General features: G+C 45.5%; 2 long non-coding RNA genes and 1 pseudogene across 3 annotated transcripts; all 3 read right to left on the reverse strand.

Moving 5' to 3' along the window:
• Positions 1-1,906: 1,906 nt before the first annotated feature.
• LOC123411752 lies at positions 1,907-2,417 on the reverse strand. Of its 2 annotated transcripts, none has more exons than XR_006613319.1 (2): positions 2,309-2,417; positions 1,907-2,165 (listed from the first exon to the last, which is right to left on the reverse strand). It is a non-coding gene; the product is annotated as an uncharacterized LOC123411752 (long non-coding RNA). The 2 variants fall into 2 exon arrangements; XR_006613318.1 differs by having other exon boundaries at positions 1,907-2,173.
• Positions 2,418-3,581: 1,164 nt separating this feature from the next.
• Positions 3,582-4,051, reverse strand: LOC123413196. The gene is made up of 3 exons (XR_006613690.1): positions 3,986-4,051; positions 3,779-3,895; positions 3,582-3,632 (listed from the first exon to the last, which is right to left on the reverse strand). It is a non-coding gene; the product is annotated as an uncharacterized LOC123413196 (long non-coding RNA).
• Positions 4,052-5,725: 1,674 nt separating this feature from the next.
• Positions 5,726-6,856, reverse strand: LOC123408059 (annotated as a pseudogene).
• Between the last annotated feature and the right edge of the window lie 10,401 nt (positions 6,857-17,257).

Genomic DNA, 17,257 nt, shown 5'->3' on the forward strand with positions numbered 1-17,257 from the left:
GATTCGACGAGCATATAAGAAGCAATCTCGAGAGCGTCTTTGCAAAGGTAGCATGATTGTTGGTGAGACTATCCTCTTGTCACAAGTCGGTCCGACGTACAAAGACGATTCCAAAGGGCAATCCATGCGAATATTGTGCAATTAGGAGGCGCCCAATCCTTTGGGGTTACTTCATTTGATTTGCCCGACTTGACATAATGTGTACTTTACACCTATATCGAGCATGCAAATAGAAGTGTCTCGCCCCTGAAATCGCCTCGTACCATGTGTTGATTTCCATCCACAATAGATTGGCCTCGTACCATGTGTTGATTTCCATCCACAATAGATTGACGTACTCACTAGCTAACTGAAAATTCATGAGCATAAAACTCTATTAATTGACCTACTAAACTTTTAAGTCAGTCCGGAACTTTAATTTTTAAAATTGAAACGAAGCAGGAGCTTTGCCTTTTCATTGATTAAGGAGAAGAAAACTTGTTGGCCAAGATTTAAAGTAGAAAGAGCTCAAATCACAGAAGGAAACTGAGCCACGCTCGACCTTCCTCCTGGATGTTTGTGCGGGCACATAGGGCACACTGATGATTTGCAGTTGAAGGCCTTAGTGTACATTTCTTGCGAGATTTTCCAACAAATGAGAATTGCAACATATCAGGGAGTGTCCTTCCGCGTGGACGCCTCGGTGGCACAAAAATCCGCCCAATGTTGTGCTACATCGCCTCCCGATCCATACATGCAAACAGGGTAGCATCGCGGCCTACATTCTAGTCGAACATCTGACATTCGAAGGCTATGTAAGAAGCAATTCCTGGAGCAGCTTTGTAGAGCTGGAATAGAAGATTGGTGGGGGCTCCAGCTGACTTGGTGCTTTGGAAACGTCTTTGGACAGCGGACCAACTTGTGATAAGAGGATAGCCCTCGCCCTGGCCTAGAGGATATTCATCTCAAGTCCGATATAGGTGTAAAGACGATTCTAAAGACCAAAGACCAGAGAATGCATGAGTCTTTGGTGAAAGACGATTCTAAAGCACAAAGTCAGGTGAATATCCCCCATGGTGTACTTCATCCGGTCGGTAGCTTGATTTGAGATGGTCGGTACTTTACACCTACTAGTTTAATACCCGTGCGTTGCCACGGGAGGAAAAAAACATATCTATTGAATAATTGTTCCAGTTCACAAATTTATTGACATGATGGTAGGTGGTCGTCATGGATAAATTGATTTTCTCCCGCTTCTTTCCCCACGACAATTATCGTTTTCTTCGCAACCATAGGCTACTTGCAAGAAGACAAAGTAATATCTCAACTTCTTCATGTCTCTTCTTATTGTCATTTTGGATCTTGTGCTTCTACAAATATACTATATTTATTGATATTATTTCTTGTGCTTCTACAAATATACTATATTTATTGATTTAAAATAATATTTATTTTGTATCTCTCATTTTTTGATGGGCTACGAGTATCATATTGATCAACCAAAATGACATACTAAGTGCGGATTGCCAGAAAGAATCTCTATGTGTGAATTATTTTCCTGCTTGCAAACAGGCGGCAAAGCATTTTCATTTTCATTTTGTCGGTGTATTTTTACTAATCGGTATCCAAACAAAGCATTTTAACTGTACAAGTGTATTATTCTATCATAATATAATCGGATTATTCTATCATAAACTAATCGGATTACATTATGCTTAAGGGAGAAAAAATATAATATAATCCTAAAAGTTCTACAGTTTTCCAGTTCCTAGAATTATACAGATAATCCAAAGACAATCCACCATAAATGTGTTCTGAGAAAAAACATATGTGAATTTTATCCGTCATATTGAAGTGACAGAATTCAAAGCGAGAAACAATATAAAACATTGAATTTTATACGACACATTGAAGTGGGCAGAATCCATAGCGAGACAAACACTATATTTAATATGTGTGAAAGTAATCTGAAAAAAACAACTTGGACAAAATTATAATAATCAGTGAAGATAAGAATGAAGAAAATACAATTTCATTAACAGCTACCAATAAATCTTTGCGGGCCTTAGCAAATCGTTTTAGCTGTCCTCCAATCATATTGAATAGAAGTGCATCGAGGGTCAGCAAGGGTGCCATTCCAGGCCTCTGAACTTTGATTGCGACAAGCTCTCCAGAGTGTAGATGAGCTGCATGACTTGAAATATCAAAGGCATGCATTTCAATTTGGAGAACACATGTCTGAAATGTATGCTAAAGGAAGCAAAATAAAATAAATGAGAAGAAGGATGACCATACGAAAATAGCCAAATCCTAATCAGATACAACTAACCTTTGTATACTTGCCCCAGTGATGTTGCTGCAATTGGCTCTGGACTAATATCAGCAAATAGATCAGACATTCGAGAGCCCAGTTCAGACTCGATGGTCCTGATTGCATTACGAGTAGGAAATGGTGATATTTGATCCTAATGAGATTGTTGTCAGCAAACACAATGAAATGAAATCATCAATAGATAAAAGAAAGAAGAATAAAATATAGTACACCGTACAACAAGTTCTTAGCTTTCATATTCCGAATTTAGTGTTGTTAATTACAGAAAATCTCATTGGGCTATTGTCATTTTAGGATCAAAACTTTTCAGTGGCCATATATTGATGCCTTGATTCCAGAACCTTATCTCCATCTCTAATCCCTGACCTTGTCATTCCAGTGCAAAAAGATTATATTCTTAAACGCTTGGTTGTCGATCAAGTGAAACTATGTAATGCACGATGAGATGATACCTGCAGCTTTGAGAACTCTTGACAATATGCGATGGGTAATATATCAGGGCGCGTGCTCAATGCCTGTCCAAGCTGCATGGTGTGGAAGGATAAGAAAAGGATTACATTATGAACTCCCGACCATGGCCAGGGAAAAGGATTACATTATAAACCTTGGACATTATAAACCAACCCAGACCATTGCATGAAAGAAAGTTGGTGTTGATGGCATGAAGTGCAGAATCATACAGACATATGAGTATGAGAAGACCACCTTTGCTGATCATGGTGCTGACAAAGACCCGGAGCTGCCACTTGAGAATGCCATGCTCATCTCCCGTGTCCTACACGCGTCGCTGGGGCACCATCTCCATAATTCACACCAAGAACCAAAGGTACTACACATGTGCTGCACCGTGTACTGCCATCGTGCTCTAAAGTGACAGTCGCCGCCTCCTACATCAACTTCAGTCTCTATTTATGGAATTTAAGCACACAATTAATGTGCATCGTGATATTTCTAATTCATCGCATAAATTAATTTGGGTTTAATCTCCCAAACTAAAATAATGATTAGTTGTATGGAACAACATTCAGATAGAAACATTATATCTCAAACAAAACTAATGTTTAATCAGGGATGGCATTCTCCTTTGTCCTTTGGATGTTCAGAATATCTATTACTCCTTATATTAGATAACAGAAAAGAACAAAAAGAGAAGTAATCAACAGCAATGGTGACGAGCAAGATAAGGAGCATAGGGATGTTTAGAAGCAGTTACCCTCGGGGCAGGTAGTACACGGGCATCGACCAATGCAAGTAGGTTCGTGACTTTCATGCCAAATTCTTTTGAATAGTCATCATTGCCATAATTATTCCTATTAACAATCTGAGAAAGATAAAAAGATGGGTATCCTCAAATCAAATGAATACAAAAATGTTGATATAAGATCAATACAAAACAAATAATTGTACACTTATGCTCTGCTACAAATATGTAGTACACAGTAATGGGAATTAAGGGCTCAAGTTCACCTCTAGAACACTGCTCTCCCGTTGAGCTGGTCTTTCACATGCCATCTTTAGTATGCTTGAAACTTGGCGTTCATTCAACTTCCGAGAATATCTTTGTCCCGCGGTTATGCTGCAAACCTGAAGAACTCATATGTACACAATAATGATTTAACTACCAAAACAAAAGACAAACTTAACGAGTTACAAAATAAGAGCAGTCATAAGCACCTCCATAGGCAAATATATCGGTCTGCTATCACTACCAGCTTGAAGGCAAGGCCAATTGATATATTTCGGAGAGTAATTGTATTGCTTCTTAAAGTACTGGACAACTGATACGCGCACACCATCTTGATCAAACCTGCAAAATCAAATAATCACTCGACTACATACACGATAAACAAACACAACTAATTTGTTATTTAACATTGTCATAAGAATACATGACAAATGTAAAGAAAGTGCATCAAGGAAACATGGCATAAAAGTGAGCATATACATTAATTCCTTCAGCGGAGCGGAGGATATGCTAGTGATCTTATAGCGTATGGTTTTATCCTTCCGATGAGTGGCATCAACCCGGATGCCTCTAAGGGCTTTCTTCAACTATAATGCAAAAAATAAAAAATAATGCAACAATTAGTTTCGCAGGAAGAAAAATAATAGAATAGTTAAAGAGAACAATATACTGTCATCTTTCATACCTTAATACGATGCCGATCAATCAAGGGCCTTGAAGCATCACGGATATTCAGATATTCGAAAGCAAAATCCATCACTTCTTGGGCCTTATAAAATGCCGTTGCAGAAATATCTGAGAACATAAAATCAAATGACAAAAAAACTGAACATAATTTGATCAATATATGCTTGCCCACTAAAAATAATTTGAACCGCAAAGGGATATGTTTAAAATAATCTAAGTACATATTGGTAGCTAGATTGTTTATATACTACACAGAGTGAAGTTTTTTGACCATGTATTGAAACCGGAAGGTCTTTAATTTCTTTACAGAGTCGTATGTCTTACTCCCACTGAAATCCCTATCAATCACCATGTTCATCTCTCCAAACCTAGGTGCCACCTGAAATACAAGAAGATAAAGTATGATGATGATGTCTCTCATGCTTCAACTTCACATTCTCGACAACTGCCTGAACAAGCAGCATAAGGATAACCGGGTTAACTAAAATAGTGGAAGCGATATATTCCAGTAGGGCTCTCTCCTACTATTCTTTGCTTGATGCAATAAATGTAAGGTAATTAGATATAGAACTCGCCTCGATTGCTAAGTCCAGTTGCAAAATTCATCAAAATGCAGCTGTCTACAATCACCGAGTATTTCGACATGAGTGCTTGCGATTCTTCCTATATGATATGATATGCGATCACGGCATCAAGCCATAGCTATAATTCACGAATCACCATACAGAACAGAAATAACCAACCAAGTTTAACATGACATCAGTGATGCCAAATAGCAGAGCAAGTCAAAAAAGTTCCAGTGTCAGAACGATTGCGTGTATAATTTGGGAAGATTATCCGTACTAATCATAAAGATATTTAGCACAACTGAAAAAACATCGAATGGAAGTGAGATACCCATGATGGCACATCGCAGCACGATTTATAAACTACTAATCTAATCTAACTATGAACTATGACATGCTCAAAGCCTGAAGAATTTCCTCCTACAACATAAATTATACTGATAATTCTTCATGACTGCAAATCAAAAACACACTTGGTATGAAAAATCTAAGAAAGACAGTACTACCTTTGAACCGAAATAAGATACACATGATCGCACTTTGCATCACGATTTAAACCAGTAATACAATCTAACTATGGACTGTAATGTGCCCAAACCTTGAAGCATTTACTCATCACAATCCCACTGATTAATAAGTCTGCATGAGCAAATAGGAACACATTTATGTGATACGAATAACTGAGGAAAGAAAGCACTACCTTTTGATCCGCCTGAGCATCTCCGGGCTGACCTCGGCCTCAGTATCGCCGGGCTAGATCCTCTTCCGGAGCACCTCGTTCCCCTAGCGGAGCCTGTCCACGGTCACGACCCCATACCAGAGGATCCCCTTGGCGACGTTCTCGGCGCCGGACGCGATGGCCCTGGCGACAGCGCTGCCGTACTCCTCGACGTTGCGCGCGATGGCAGTCCAGTACGCGGCGGCCTCGACCTCGCCGCGCACCCCGTCGGCCAGCCCCTCGCTGCCGGCGACGGAGTGGGCGGAGAACCTGGTGTAGGCGCCGAGCAGGGCGTCGAGGCGCGGGTCGGGGACGGAGAGTGTGAGGCCGTAGTGGAGCGGGTCGGGGGCCGGGTCGTCGGGGGAGGCGGGGACGGCGAAGGAAAAGGAGTAGTGGCGGGGGTCGAGCTTGACGGCCGTGACGTCGCGGGCCAGCGACCACTGGACGGCGCCGAGGGCCGCGATGGCGGCCAGGGAGGTGTCTCCGGCCCGGATGCGGTGGAGGCAGAGGTCGCCGGCGGCCAGCGGGTGGCTGCGCTGGGGGACTCGCAGCAGCTCGTCCTCCGACGGTGCCGGCGCGTCGGGGGTGGCCGGGGACCGTGGGATCTCAACGAGGACGGCGAGCACGACGAGGCCACCGAGGCCGCCGCCGCGGAGGACGCCGCCGCCAAAGCCTGTGCGCAGGACAAGGTGAGCCGCCGGGCCGCGAGATCTGCGCCCGCGCCCGCGCATCCCTCCGCCAATCCCTTCCGCCTCGATTTCGGTTTCTTGCTCTTCGATGGAAGATCGTGGGCAGCGCCGGCCGTGGAGGGCCCCCGCGGCCCCACCGGCCGAGAAGCCCGCCGCAACGACCGATGATGATAGCGCAGGAGCGAGGGCGTCGCCAGCCCGGACACCCCGCTCGCCTTCCCTGAGGACGGCGAGCACGACGAGGCCACCAAGGCCGCCGCCACGGAGGACGCCGCCGCCAAAGCCTGCGCGCAGGACAAGGTGAGCCGTCGGGCCGCGAGATCTGCGCCCGCGCCCGCGCATCCCGCCGCCAATCCCTTCCGTCTCGATTTCGGTTTCTTGCTCCTCGATGGAAGATCGTGGGCAGAAGACAGTGGACATCGTGGGTGCGTCTCGACGGGATCAGGATCGAGGTACACGATCGAGGGGTGGGAGGATAGTCGAGCCGGTTTAATTGTCGTTGTTTTTTGGAGGGATGGAAAAAAACCAGTGGGCCAACGGGGGTGGGAGGAGGTATCGAGAGGTGGAACCATCGCGGAGGTTGAACCATCACGACGGCACATCCTGCTTTAACAGTAGAGATATTGAGCTTGAACCGTGGCTAGCATTGTAAAGAGAATTGTCCGGGGGCGCAAATAGTTCCATTCCATGTGATGATTTCAATCCTCAATATTGCTTGTTGTACTTGCCGTTTGACTAGTTGGCTTCTACTTCCTCTGTAAACTAATATAAGAGCATTTAGATTACTATGGTAATGTTCTAAATGCTATTTTACGGAGGGAGTAGTTTCCTTCTAGAACGAAAATGGATTAAATCATGCATGTATGCTTAACCAAATTAATTGCATAAGCATAAACAAAACTAATGGATGTATTACAGCAGCAGCGTTTTGGCTCTCGGGTGCATTGCACCCGCAGTTGAACGGTAAAATCGTAAAAAATAGTTTTAAAAATAAAAAAGTCTGAATATTTTTGTGATGCGAGATGCTCATGCAGGGGCGGAGCCAGGATTTGGGTATGGGAGTATTCTAGGTTTAATTCGAGGACACGATGCAGCGCGTCCTTCTTGGACACAAGCTCAAGCATCTAGGGGAGCTGCACCAGCTTGCCAGGCACGCAATGGAGGGCGTCTTCCAGGTATTATGACCTAGGGAGGAGACCCTAGGGGACTTCATCAAGCTCGCCCGTCATCTTTGGGAATCCCCTAACTGCATCGGCGCGTGGAAGTTGTTTGCTTCCTAATAAGGTGCTCGTCGGTCCTTTTCCATACTCCAAACCCATTTTCCTGAGTTGGACATCAAGCCCATCGTCGAAGTCGAGCCCTCTAGTGATTATAGGAAGGAGGTTATTTGCCTGTTTCGTCTTTAACCTCCACGTCCGAATTGCAAAACGAAGAGTGCTTTATAGGCCAATCCCCGACGAACCAGCCAAAACCTGGGAGACGAACAAAGAAAAGTAGACTTGTGTTTATTGCCATTAAAAATATGTTTACCATATATTAGAATAAGTGTATTGCCATTAAAAAAATGTTCAACTTGTATTTAAAAAATAAGTACTATATGTACTAAAAAAACATAACATGTTTTCAAGGATAAAATGTACACCTTATATTTTAGAAACGTTTATCAATAGGATGTTTCACGTTTACACTCAAATGTACATTGTGCACTTGTGTTTATTTTTTTTCATATTTATACGAATTCAAAACTTGTTTGTGTCAGTCTCAAATTTTCTCAACTTATAAATTATAAATGGGCCGAAAAAAGGAAATAAGAAACTAATGAAAACTGACGTGTGCCATCTGGCTGGGAGAGGTCCATCTTGCGCGAGAGAAGCTGGCGCCGTCGCATGATGGGCCTGGCTCACGAAGGGGACTGCGTTAGCGATGCTCCGCCTTCCTCACGCTACCTTTTCCCGCTGAATTACATCCGAGTCGGAGACGGGCAGGAACTTCACCGCCACGGCTGTGTTTGCTGGCCTATAAACACCCATGCGCACCCTGCATCCAAGTCCAACCAACACCAGAAGCATTGCCTTCGATCGATCTCGAGTTCAACCACGCGCAATAGGAGCGGATCAGATGGCGGCCAGCGGGATGGACAGGTTCGTGGCCACGATGGTCTTCTGCGAGGCGCCCTTCGAAGGCACCATGGCCCCCGCGGTGCCCGCCGGCCAAGACGACAAGCCGACTTACGGCGCCACGGCGGCCGTGGAGGTGGCGTCCGCGTTGTTGGAGGCAGCCAAGGATTACTTCTCCTCCGGCCCCGCGTCGGAGCAGCAGCAGCAACAGCAGGCCATGGTAAGGGACAGCGTGTCGGACTTCTTCGACGCCGTCGCCCTGGAGCAGCAGTAATAGCATGCACACGAATTAAATGTACTCCTTGATTTTTTGTAAATTTTCGTACTAGTAGTAGCTGAAGTTCGGCTGAAGCTTGATTGCACCAATGTACCAGGAGGTTATCTGTTCTGGAGTGCTGTGTTAGCCTCTATACCTGAGGAGTTATAAACTTGTAATTTGCCTTGAGAATTACTGGATTTTATGCTGTGACATTCCACCTCAATTCGTCCTTGGATATGTCCCCATATCAAGCTCTGCAAGCTTTTTACTTCAAAATATATACCAGCGGACCAGCCAACATAATTTTCATTCACTTCTGTAGATGGTCATCGCTTTCAACTAACAACACACCTCGTTCAAACCGGAAATATCTTGCCAGGCCATGATCATCGTATAACAGTTTAGTTCTACAAACTTGGATTTCGCACAAATAATATGAGCGCCGTTCCGAGACTCGGACATAAGTTACTGTACAGCAACCAACACTATTCTACAATAAGTAGGTTATCCTAACACTAGGTCAATAGTTCTGTGCGATACCTTTGAAGCAAATTGGATGGAGTGCGACGTAATTGACGCAAATAGCTCTTGTGCGATATCTTTGCAGCCAACTATACCTTCAATGTGACGTGGCCCGTTTAACCATGAAATGCAAAACACAAGGGGTTAACGGTTTGAGTTATGACATGCGGGACCCATCAGTTATCCACATCAATGTGGGACCCACCACTTACTTACATGCGTGCGGAACCCACAACTTATCCACATAAGCATGCCCGTGCTCATCAGCGTGCCCCGACCCAAGCCAGCCACGAGCCCGAGCCAGCCCACCCCCCATTTCTTGCCCTTCCCCTTTCCTTTCCCCCACCTTGTTCTTGCTCTTCTCCGGCAACAAAGCGCACTGCCGGTAAGTGATGTGTAGCTCGACTTCGGCCTCCCACCAATCATGGCCGCAGTATGGTCCAGTGTCGTTGACAAGATGCCCCGATTGCCCGTGCGTGGAGCCTCTCAAGCGTTTGACTTGTGTGAAGGAAGAAAGCGGCAACCGTAGGCGCGAGTTCGAGGCCACAGCCGGGGCAAATTAGATCTATGTACTTCACCAATCGTATGGTCTAATTTCTCCCGATTTCTTTCTTTTCCGTCAAATTTGGGCAGTGGATCTGTTCTATGGTTCATGTGCCACCGACCCCCGTTTTCCAGGTTCTGAAAAAATGTGGACATTTCGAATGGCTAGATGAGTACATTGAGAGGCTGAAATTGCAGGCATCAACCCAAGAGCTATTTTTGGGGGGTAGCTTGGTGTGGAACACCCCCCCCCCCCCCATTTGGTGCACAGAGCCGAGCCGATGATGGACAGTGCTGAATTTAAGGGGTCACCCGAATTAAAGTGTGAATTGAAGAAAATGGGCAAGCAACTAAAGCAACTGATCGATTTGAAGCAGCAAGCAAATATGATGGCTGGAGCATTTTATCGTTGTGTCATTGTTATGTGTTTCTCTTACTTGATGTTCATCAATCGCTAGAAATCGTTAGAGTTTCAGTTAGTGTGTCAAGCTAGTTTCAGGGGTCCCTAGTTTCAGTTATTGTGTCCAACTGGTAGTTTCAGTTAGTCAGGGGTCATTTGTTAGCTGAATTTCAATTTGTGTGAAGCAAAGCCTGGATTCTGGTAATGATATTCGGACCCAATGATATTCTTAGCTGAATTTGAATTTTTGTGAAGCAAAGCCTGGATTATTTGCTATGCATGGTATATAAAATGCAACAATTGATGAATAAAATGTAGCAAGTCATAAAATGCAGCAATTCTGCAGTTAACATAGTTCAGGTGCAGAGTTCATGGTCAAACAAAAATACATTATTGGCCGTGGTCTGATGAGGACTGTGAGAAAAAGCAGGCCCAAATAGAAAACAACATAAACCCCATGACATACGAAGGAGCTTTTATTTTTGCCGATCACCCTGTCAGGTGATACACTCCCCCATGCTTGAATCAATCACACATCATTTGTCTCTGTATAGTGGTCGGTCCTCCTCGCTCTAGCATCGTACGTACTCAGCCTGGTCAATCTATTTCAGTTCATCACCACCCTAATTCGCTTGATCCACCTCTGCCTCGACCTCCACTTGATGCGTCAAATCCACCACATTCTCTTCCAACATTTCGGTATACGTTGAGTGCATGATTTGGTTACAAAATTGAATTGACAAAACATAAACAAGTGCTTCGAAGTCAAACAAAGACAAACAAAGTGTTTCCAGCAAAAGAATTTTTTGCACATCTCGGACATTTCATCAAACACGTTGTAGGCATGACGGGTCGACTGTAGGTGGTCGGCTGGTCGTTTAGAGAAAATTGTGATCTTTTTTTTTGCATTGAACCTATGAGCTTTATTCAACCAAAGGAGTTCGCTGGGCAGTCAGCCAATAGGCTACTAACCAGAAAACTGGGAGTCTCAGAGAGCCAACTCTCGGTTACAGACACGCTACATGCACGATGTGCACACAAATGTGCTGGACCATTGGTTGATCTACTAACATGCTGAATTACAAAAGAATGAAAAACATCCGCTAGCTCCTCGATTTCGTTTATAACTGGTGCCACAACAGAGTGACTGTTGTGGCGATTGTTCCAGAGATTCCAGACTGTCGGTCTCCATTATCACATTGGCAAAACCTCTCAGATTTGCAAAGATAACTCCATCCCGTAGGGCTAATGCCTCGGCGATCATAGGATCAGTGACCCCTGGATGGGGCTTGCACCAGGCGCCCAACAAAGATGTCTGTGAGCGGGCGACACCCCCCGCACCACTCTTCTCTTCTAAGAACCGCACTGCTGCGTCGGTATTGATCTTCACTTGGTCTAGCTCAGGTGGTCGCCAGCCATGTCCTGGTAGCATTGCTGCTTGCTGATTTGGTACGTCAAGCAAAGCCAGGGCCTCTCGGGTGAGTTTTATGGAACTCACCGGATCGAACCTCTCTCTGTCGTGCGTCCATCTATTGCGGGAACTCCAGATGGACCACATTATCGTGATAATTGTTGCTCGTTCCTTGGTGGTGAACATAGACCCACATAGAATGTCGCCAGGAAGACGGGTGCAGTCTCGGCAGTTTGACGTCCAGCACAAGACGAGCTTCATCCCAGAACTGCCTCGCATGTGAGCAATAAATTAGCGCATGCTCCAGGTCTTCCTCATGTGCTCAACACAGTTTGCACAAACTGACATCTCTAATATGTCTGATATGCAGCGTCTTCTCATCAGGTAGGATGCCTCGCATGACACGCCACCAGAAGACCCGCACCTTAGGGACAACTTTGAGAGACCAAAGTGCTTTCCACATGTGCGTTTGATCAACTGAAGTTCCGGTTCCGGGCCCTTCGCCTAGAGCTTGTTGCTCGTTGCGGTTCAGCAAGGCTCGGTACGCTGATTTCACACTGTAATTGCCTGATTTCTCGTATGCCCACGCAAGGAAGTCCTCTCCTCCACCTCGCCGGAGTGGTATATTTAGGATAGCATCGGCGTCTGGTGCAGCAAATGTTCCTCGAACTAGCTCTTGTCTCCAAGTCCAGTTGTTGGTATCGATTAGATCACTAACCTGCTCCACGCTTGTGATTGCAGGCTTGATAATTGGGGACCGAGAAATAGTGGTTGGGATCCATTTGTCGGTCCATGCGTTAATGGTGGAACCGTCCCCCACCCGCTGGACCACTCCCACTTCAAGAGCTTCCCTTCCAGCGATGATGGCACGCCATACGGCCGATGCAGAGTGTGGTGCTCGGGCCTGCATAAAATCACTATCGGGGAAGTATCTTCCCTTCAAAACTCGGGCACATAATGAATGCGGATTGGTCATAAACCTCCACCCATGCTTCCCCAATAGTGCCAAGTTAAACAGATGGTGTTGGGGAACGTCGCATGGGAAATAAAAAATTTCCTACGCGCACGAAGACCTATCATGGTGATGTCCATCTACGAGAGGGGATGAGTGATCTACGTACCCTTGTAGACCGTACAGCAGAAACGTTAGTGAAGGCGGTTGATGTAGTGGAACGTCCTCACGTCCCTCGATCCGCCCCGCGAACCGTCCCGTGATCAGTCCCACGATCTAGTGCCGAATGGACGGCACCTCCGCGTTCAACACACGTACAGCTCGACGATGATCTCGGCCTTCTTGATCCAGCAAGAGAGACGGAGAGGTAGAAGAGTTCTCCGGCAGCGTGACGGCGCTCCGGAGGTTGGTGATGATCTTGTCTCAGCAGGGCTCCGCCCGAGCTCCGCAGAAACGCGATCTAGAGGAAAAACCGTGGAGGTATGTGGTCAGGCTGCCGTGGAAAAGTCGTCTCAAATCAGCCCTAAAACCTCCGTATATATAGGTGGGAGAGGGGGGGCCTTGCCTTGGGGCTCAAGGAGCCCCAAGGGGGTCGGCCGAGCCAAGGGGGGAAGGTCTCCCCCCCCAAACCGAGTCCAACTTGGTTTGGTGGGTGGAGTCCTTCTTTCCTTTCCTACCTCCTCCTTTTTTTTCTTTTCTCTTTGATTTTCTTCCTATGGCGCATAGGGCCTTCTTGGGCTGTCCCACCAGCCCACTAAGGGCTGGTGTGCCACCCCCAAGGCCTATGGGCTTCCCCGGGGTGGGTTGCCCCCCCCCCCCCCCCCCGGTGAACTCCCGGAACCCATTCGTCATTCTCGATACATTCCCGGTAACTCCGAAAACCTTCCGGTATTCAAATGAGGTCATCCTATATATCAATCTTCGTTTCCGAACCATTCTGGAAACCCTCGTGACGTCCGTGATCTCATCCGGGACTCCGAACAACATTCGGTAACCAACCATATAACTCAAATATGCATAAAACAACGTCGAACCTTAAGTGTGCAGACCCTGCGGGTTCGAGAACTATGTAGACATGACCCGAGAGACTCCTCGGTCAATATCCAATAGCGGGACCTGGATGCCCATATTGGATCCTACATATTCTACGAAGATCTTATCGTTTGAACCTCAGTGCCAAGGATTCATATAATCCCGTATGTCATTCCCTTTGTCCTTCGGTATGTTACTTGCCCGAGATTCGATCGTCAGTATCCGCATACCTATTTCAATCTCGTTTACCGGCAAGTCTCTTTACTCGTTCCATAATACAAGATCCCGCAACTTACACTAAGTCACATTGCTTGCAAGGCTTGTGTGTGATGTTGTATTACCGAGTGGGCCCCGAGATACCTCTCCGTCACACGGAGTGACAAATCCCAGTCTTGATCCATACTAACTCAACGAACACCTTCGGAGATACCTGTAGAGCATCTTTATAGCCACCCAGTTACGTTGCGACGTTTGATACACACAAAGTATTCCTCCGATGTTAGTGAGTTATATGATCTCATGGTCATAGGAACAAATACTTGACACGCAGAAAACAGTAGCAACAAAATGACACGATCAACATGCTACGTCTATTAGTTTGGGTCTAGTCCATCACGTGATTCTCCTAATGACGTGATCCAGTTATCAAGCAACAACACCTTGTTCATAATCAGAAGACACTGACTATCTTTGATCAACTGGCTAGCCAACTAGATGCTTGCTAGGGACAGTGTTTTGTCTATGTATCCACACATGTAAATGAGTCTTCATTCAATACAATTATAGCATGGATAATAAACGATTATCTTGATACAGGAATTATAATAATAACTATATTTATTATTGCCTCTAGGGTATAATTCCAACAGTCTCCCACTTGCACTAGAGTCAATAATCTAGCCCTCACATCATCATGCGAATTACATTGTAATAAATCTAACACCCATACAGTTCTGGTGTTGATCATGCTTTGCCCGTGGAAGAGGTTTAGTCAGCGGGTCTGCTACATTCAGATCCGTGTGCACTTTGCATATATTTACGTCCTCCCCTTCGACGTAGTCGCGGATGAGGTTGAAGCGTCGTTTGATGTGTCTGGACTTCTTGTGAAACCGTGGTTCCTTTGCTAAGGCAATGGCACCCGTGTTGTCACAGAACAAGGTTATTGGATTCAGTGCGCTTGGCACCACTCCAAGATCCGTCATGAATTGCTTCATCCAGACACCCTCCTTAGCCGCCTCCGAGGCAGCCATGTACTCCGCTTCACATGTAGAATCTGCTACGACGCTTTGCTTGGAACTGCACCAGCTTACCGCACCCCCATTAAGAATAAATACGTATCCGGTTTGCGACTTAGAGTCGTCTGGATCTGTGTCAAAGCTTGCATCGACGTAACCTTTTACGGCGAGCTCTTCGTCACCTCCATACACGAGAAACATCTCCTTAGTCCTTTTCAGGTGCTTCAGGATATTCTTGACCGTTGTCCAGTGATCCACTCCTGGATTACTCTAGAACCTACCTGCCATACTTATGGCCAGGCTAACGTCCGGTCTAGTGCACAACATTGCATACATGATAGAACCTATGGCTGAAGCATAGGGGACGGAGCGCATATGCTCTCTATCCTCATCAGTTGCTGGGCATTGAGTCTTACTCAATCTCGTACCTTGTAAAACTGGCAAGAACCCTTTCTTGGACTGTTCCATTTTGAACCTCTTGAAAACTTTATCAAGGTATGTGCTTTGTGAAAGTCCTATCAGGCGTTTTGATCTATCCCTGTAGATCTTAATGCCTAGAATGTAAGAAGCTTCTCCTAGGTCCTTCATAGAGAAACTTTTATTCAAGTAATCCTTTATGCTCTCCAAAAACTCTACGTTGTTTCCAATCAGCAATATGTCATCCACATATAATATTAGAAACGCCACAGAGCTCCCACTCACTTTCTTGTAAATACAAGATTCTCCAACCACTTGTATAAACCCAAATGCTTTGATCACCTCATCAAAGCGTTTGTTCCAACTCCGAGATGCTTGCACCAGTCCATAAATGGATCGTTGGAGCTTGCACACCTTGTCAGCATTCTTAGGATCGACAAAACCTTCTGGGTGCATCATATACAATTCTTCCTTAAGGAAACCGTTAAGGAACGCCGTTTTGACATCCATCTGCCAGATTTCATAATCAAAAAATGCAGCTATTGCTAACATGATTCTGACGGACTTAAGCATCGCTACGGGTGAGAATGTCTCATCGTAGTTAACTCCTTGAACTTGTGAAAAACCCTTTGCCACAAGTCGAGCTTTATAAACGGTCACATTGTCGTCAGCGTCTGTCTTCCTCTTAAAGATCCATTTGTTCTGAATAGCCTTGCGGCCCTCAGGCAGTACCTCCAAAGTCCACACTTTGTTCTCATACATGGATCCTATCTCGGACTTCAAGGCTTCTAGCCATTTGTTGGAATCCGGGCCCACCATTGCTTCTTCATAATTTGCAGGCTCATTCTTGTCCAACAACATGATTGATAAGACGGGATTACCGTACCACTCTGGAGCAGCACGTGGTCTCGTCGACCTGCGTGGTTCGACAGAAACTTGAACCGGAGTTTCATGATCATCATCATTAACTTCCTCCTCAACCGGCGTCGCAACGACACAGGTTTCCCCTTGCCCTGCGCCACCATCCAGAGGGATGAGAGGTTCGACAACCTCGTCAAGTTCTATCTTCCTCCCACTCAATTCTCTCGAGAGAAACTCCTTCTCGAGAAAAGCTCCGTTTTTAGCAACAAACACTTTGCCCTCGGATTTGAGATAGAAGGTGTACCCAACTGTCTCTTTTGGGTAACCTATGAAGATGCACTTTTCCGCTTTGGGTTCCAGCTTTTTAGGCTGAAGCTTTTTGACATAAGCATCACATCCCCAAACTTTAAGAAACGACAACTTTGGCCTTTTGCCATACCACAGTTCGTATGGTGTCGTCTCAACGGATTTTGATGGTGCCCTATTTAAAGTGAATGCAGTTGTTTCTAATGCATAACCCCAAACGATAACGGCAAATCGGTAAGAGACATCATAGATCGCACCATCTCTAATAAAGTACGATTACGACGTTCGGACACACCATTACGCTGTGGTGTTCCAGGCGGTGTCAACTGTGAAACAATTCCACATTGTCTTAAATGAGCACCAAACTCGAAACTCAGATATTCACCCCCACGATCAGACCGTAGGAACTTGATCTTCTTGTTACGATGATTTTCAACTTCACACTGAAATTGTTTGAACTTTTCAAATGTTTCAGACTTGTGCTTCATTAAGTAGACATAACCATATCTACTCAAATCGTCAGTGAAGGTGAGAAAATAACGATATCCGCCGCGTGCCTCTACGCTCATCGGACCACACACATCGGTATGTATGATTTCCAACAAGTCACTTGCACGATACATTGTTCCGGAGAACGAAGTTTTAGTCATCTTGCCCATGAGGCATGGTTCGCACGTGTCAAGTGAATCAAAGTCAAGTGACTCCAAAAGTCCATCGGCATGGAGTTTCTTCATGCGCTTTACACCAATATGACCTAAGCGGCAGT

The sequence above is a fragment of the Hordeum vulgare genome, chromosome 7H (genome assembly GCF_904849725.1).
Source record: "Hordeum vulgare subsp. vulgare chromosome 7H, MorexV3_pseudomolecules_assembly, whole genome shotgun sequence".
NCBI lineage: Eukaryota > Viridiplantae > Streptophyta > Magnoliopsida > Poales > Poaceae > Hordeum > Hordeum vulgare.